The sequence below is a fragment of the Schistocerca piceifrons genome, unplaced genomic scaffold (genome assembly GCF_021461385.2).
Source record: "Schistocerca piceifrons isolate TAMUIC-IGC-003096 unplaced genomic scaffold, iqSchPice1.1 HiC_scaffold_1230, whole genome shotgun sequence".
NCBI lineage: Eukaryota > Metazoa > Arthropoda > Insecta > Orthoptera > Acrididae > Schistocerca > Schistocerca piceifrons.
In genome coordinates, this window is record NW_025727049.1 from 37,501 (window position 1) to 42,500 (window position 5,000).

General features: G+C 52.7%; 1 non-coding gene across 1 annotated transcript in view; it reads right to left on the minus strand.

Moving 5' to 3' along the window:
• Window positions 1–1,611, minus strand: part of LOC124730151 — a 1,909-nt gene extending 298 nt beyond the window's left edge. Inside the window, exon 1 of the ribosomal RNA XR_007007897.1 lies at window positions 1–1,611. This exon is cut by the window's left edge and continues 298 nt beyond it. This is a non-coding gene — a ribosomal RNA (small subunit ribosomal RNA).
• Window positions 1,612–5,000: the final 3,389 nt, after the last annotated feature.

The following is a 5,000-nucleotide window of genomic DNA, read 5'->3' on the forward strand; positions in this document are numbered from 1 at the left end:
TTTCGGCCTAGGAAGACACGCTGATTCCTTCAGTGTAGCGCGCGTGCGGCCCAGAACATCTAAGGGCATCACAGACCTGTTATTGCTCAATCTCGTGCGGCTAGAAGCCGCCTGTCCCTCTAAGAAGAAAAGTAATCGCTGACAGCACGAAGGATGTCACGCGACTAGTTAGCAGGCTAGAGTCTCGTTCGTTATCGGAATTAACCAGACAAATCGCTCCACCAACTAAGAACGGCCATGCACCACCACCCACCGAATCAAGAAAGAGCTATCAATCTGTCAATCCTTCCGGTGTCCGGGCCTGGTGAGGTTTCCCGTGTTGAGTCAAATTAAGCCGCAGGCTCCACTCCTGGTGGTGCCCTTCCGTCAATTCCTTTAAGTTTCAGCTTTGCAACCATACTTCCCCCGGAACCCAAAAGCTTTGGTTTCCCGGAGGCTGCCCGCCGAGTCATCGGAGGAACTGCGGCGGATCGCTGGCTGGCATCGTTTATGGTTAGAACTAGGGCGGTATCTGATCGCCTTCGAACCTCTAACTTTCGTTCTTGATTAATGAAAACATACTTGGCAAATGCTTTCGCTTCTGTTCGTCTTGCGACGATCCAAGAATTTCACCTCTAACGTCGCAATACGAATGCCCCCGCCTGTCCCTATTAATCATTACCTCGGGTTCCGAAAACCAACAAAATAGAACCGAGGTCCTATTCCATTATTCCATGCACACAGTATTCAGGCGGGCTTGCCTGCTTTAAGCACTCTAATTTGTTCAAAGTAAACGTGCCGGCCCACCGAGACACTCAATAAAGAGCACCCTGGTAGGATTTCAACGGGGTCCGCCTCGGGACGCACGAGCACGCACGGGGCGGTCGCACGCCTTCGGCTCGCCCCACCGGCAGGACGTCCCACGATACATGCCAGTTAAACACCGACGGGCGGTGAACCAACAGCGTGGGACACAAATCCAACTACGAGCTTTTTAACCGCAACAACTTTAATATACGCTATTGGAGCTGGAATTACCGCGGCTGCTGGCACCAGACTTGCCCTCCAATAGATACTCGTTAAAGGATTTAAAGTGTACTCATTCCGATTACGGGGCCTCGGATGAGTCCCGTATCGTTATTTTTCGTCACTACCTCCCCGTGCCGGGAGTGGGTAATTTGCGCGCCTGCTGCCTTCCTTGGATGTGGTAGCCGTTTCTCAGGCTCCCTCTCCGGAATCGAACCCTGATTCCCCGTTACCCGTTACAACCATGGTAGGCGCAGAACCTACCATCGACAGTTGATAAGGCAGACATTTGAAAGATGCGTCGCCGGTACGAGGACCGTGCGATCAGCCCAAAGTTATTCAGAGTCACCAAGGCAAACGGACCGGACGAGCCGACCGATTGGTTTTGATCTAATAAAAGCGTCCCTTCCATCTCTGGTCGGGACTCTGTTTGCATGTATTAGCTCTAGAATTACCACAGTTATCCAAGTAACGTGGGTACGATCTAAGGAACCATAACTGATTTAATGAGCCATTCGCGGTTTCACCTTAATGCGGCTTGTACTGAGACATGCATGGCTTAATCTTTGAGACAAGCATATGACTACTGGCAGGATCAACCAGGGAGCTGCGTCAACTAGAGCTGAGCAGCCGGCCGCCCGGGAGTGTGTCCCGGGGGCCCGCGCGAACACGCAAGCGTCCGCTCAATCATTCTGCAAACAGGAGGAGGCTGAGCTCCCCTGCACAATACACCTCGAAACCCTCTCAGGTCCCGGCGGCGCGCAGCGCCGTCCCAAGTACTTGGTCGGGTTCGAGAGAGGCGCAATCGCCCGGAGTTAGGCGAGTAGACGCTTTCGGTGCGACCACCCGTGCTCCCAACTGAGCTTGCCGCTGCCGACAGAGGCCCGGGAGCGTGCTGTCGTGGCATTGCCGGCGGGAGACAACACGCGCCACCTACGGTGACCGGCAGCTCCAACGCCAGCGCCACAGAAGGACAAAAGCCCCACTTGGGTGCCGAAGCGAACTCTCCCAGCACAGCGCACGCGCCAACACATCCGCACAGCTGCGATACAAACCACCAGCGAGAACCGCTGGGGCGACCGAGCAGCAGACGGCGTCGCGGCGCCGAGCGCCGGGCGGCAGCGCATCCTCAACGCACACAGTCCTCAATCGGACCAGCACACTGAAGATGTCCACCGCGCTTCGCACCGGGCCCGCGAGGACCTACTTTGGCCGCACGGCGCCGCGCGCAGGGTGCGCCGGCGCGCAGCTGCGACGCCTGCCGCGTCCGTCGGCCGGCGCGCCTGCCACTGGCCGCCCCCACCAGCCGGCTGTAGCGCGTGCGCCCACGCACCGCGCGGCCAGCACGCCGGGAGGCGCCCCCTCACCGGCCGGGGACGGTCCCACCCAGCCACCGCCGCGTATCGCTTCACACCCAGATGCCGTTCAGTTTCGTCGGCATGGTGGGTATCGCTGGAACAACCGGTTAGTACCTCAACCTATCGTCGCCATCACCGATTCACCCCTAGCGAGAACAACCGCACCACAACAGGTTACCATTTGTTCATTTGCGTAACTTCACCAGAAAACGCAGGCGTCCATCGCCATTTGCAACTTCCACGATTATTGCATGCCTGTGTCAGGTGTCACGCCACACTACGTCTGCCCACATACACGCAACAAAATGTGCACGCCTAGACAATACGTGGAAGGTGGCCCCCGTACGTATGCGATGTCCATTGCTCGAACGACTGTCAACCGGCCTCTGTAGCATGTCGCAGATATGGAACGCGGTGCACCATGCCATCACGGTGTGTGAGGAGAGACGACTAGGTCCGAATACATCAACAGACAGCTCATGCTGATCGCCATCCACGGCGTCCGTTCCTCCCACACGTCTCTATGGCGTACCACACTGCAATCCAGCTCTCATAGGGAGACGACACGTAGCTGCGTGCACAATATTTGCACTGTATGGTCCGCCGTTTTTGGGCGCAGTCGTTGTACGGTCACACATGTGCCACGATGTATCATTCAGTACATAAGGACGAATGTGCAGTACAGATTGTGGTTTACGCGTACGACATTAGCGGACAGTTGACACAGGCCGCACCACAACGTAGCCTGAGTACGTCGCATGCGGAGGGCATTGAACATGCAAAGTTCTCACCAACCAGCTTGCGAAGGCAGGGGGCAAGGTGGGGACGTGGGGAGGGGCGGCATGTACGTCCTGCTGCCATCCACATTACAGTGTACAGCAGGAGCATGTGGAAAGTGAGCAAGACTTGCAAGGTGTTTAACATGAAGCGATACACAGGGGAGCGGGGAGTGCGAGTAGCGAACTATATTGCGAGGGTTGCGGGTGGGCAACACTACACTAATTGAACGAGTCGTATAACAATTACAGAGCAGGTTTAGGCGACAACGTGGGTTACGTTAGGCGACAACGTGGGTTAGGTTAAGGCACGACGTGGGTTAGGTTAAGGCACGACATGGGTTAGGTTAAGGCACAACATGGGTTAGGTTAAGGCACAACATGGGTTAGGTTAAGGCACAACATGGGTTAGGTTAAGGCACAACATGGGTTAGGTTAAGGCACAACATGGGTTAGGTTAAGGCACAACATGGGTTAGGTTAAGGCACAACATGGGTTAGGTTAAGGCACAACATGGGTTAGGTTAAGGCACAACATGGGTTAGGTTAAGGCACAACATGGGTTAGGTTAAGGCACAACATGGGTTAGGTTAAGGCACAACATGGGTTAGGTTAAGGCACAACATGGGTTAGGTTAAGGCACAACATGGGTTAGGTTAAGGCACAACATAGGTTAGGTTAAGGCACAACATAGGTTAGGTTAAGGCACAACATGGGTTAGGTTAAGGCACAACATGGGTTAGGTTAAGGCACAACATGGGTTAGGTTAAGGCACAACATGGGTTAGGTTAAGGCACAACATGGGTTAGGTTAAGGCACAACATGGGTTAGGTTAAGGCACAACATGGGTTAGGTTAAGGCACAACATGGGTTAGGTTAAGGCACAACATGGGTTAGGTTAAGGCACAACATGGGTTAGGTTAAGGCACAACATGGGTTAGGTTAAGGCACAACATGGGTTAGGTTAAGGCACAACATGGGTTAGGTTAAGGCACAACATGGGTTAGGTTAAGGCACAACATGGGTTAGGTTAAGGCACAACATGGGTTAGGTTAAGGCACAACATGGGTTAGGTTAAGGCACAACATGGGTTAGGTTAAGGCACAACATGGGTTAGGTTAAGGCACAACATGGGTTAGGTTAAGGCACAACATGGGTTAGGTTAAGGCACAACATGGGTTAGGTTAAGGCACAACATGGGTTAGGTTAAGGCACAACATGGGTTAGGTTAAGGCACAACATGGGTTAGGTTAAGGCACAACATGGGTTAGGTTAAGGCACAACATAGGTTAGGTTAAGGCACAACATAGGTTAGGTTAAGGCACAACATAGGTTAGGTTAAGGCACAACATAGGTTAGGTTAAGGCACAACATAGGTTGGGTTAAGGCACAACATAGGTTAGGTTAAGGCACAACATAGGTTAGGTTAAGGCACAACATAGGTTAGGTTAAGGCACAACATAGGTTAGGTTAAGGTACAACATAGGTTAGGTTAAGGTACAACATAGGTTAGGTTAAGGTACAACATAGGTTAGGTTAAGGTACAACATAGGTTAGGTTAAGGTACAACATAGGTTAGGTTAAGGTACAACATAGGTTAGGTTAGGTTAGGTTACACGTTGTTGTAAGGAAAGGTGTAGGGGGGGGGCGGGGGCGGCAGGTTCGTTGATAGTGATTATAGTAAGTGAATGCTTGTGACATGATCAGATTTGTCACGTCAGGATGCACCTTTGGCTTATTAGAGGCGGCGCTCCAATTCTATGCTTGTGTCAGACCTGTGTCTTTGACTCATGTCATTGTTTGTGCGCTGTGACAGGAGGTACTATTGTGATGTTGGGTGCACCGTTGTATAGGACATGTGT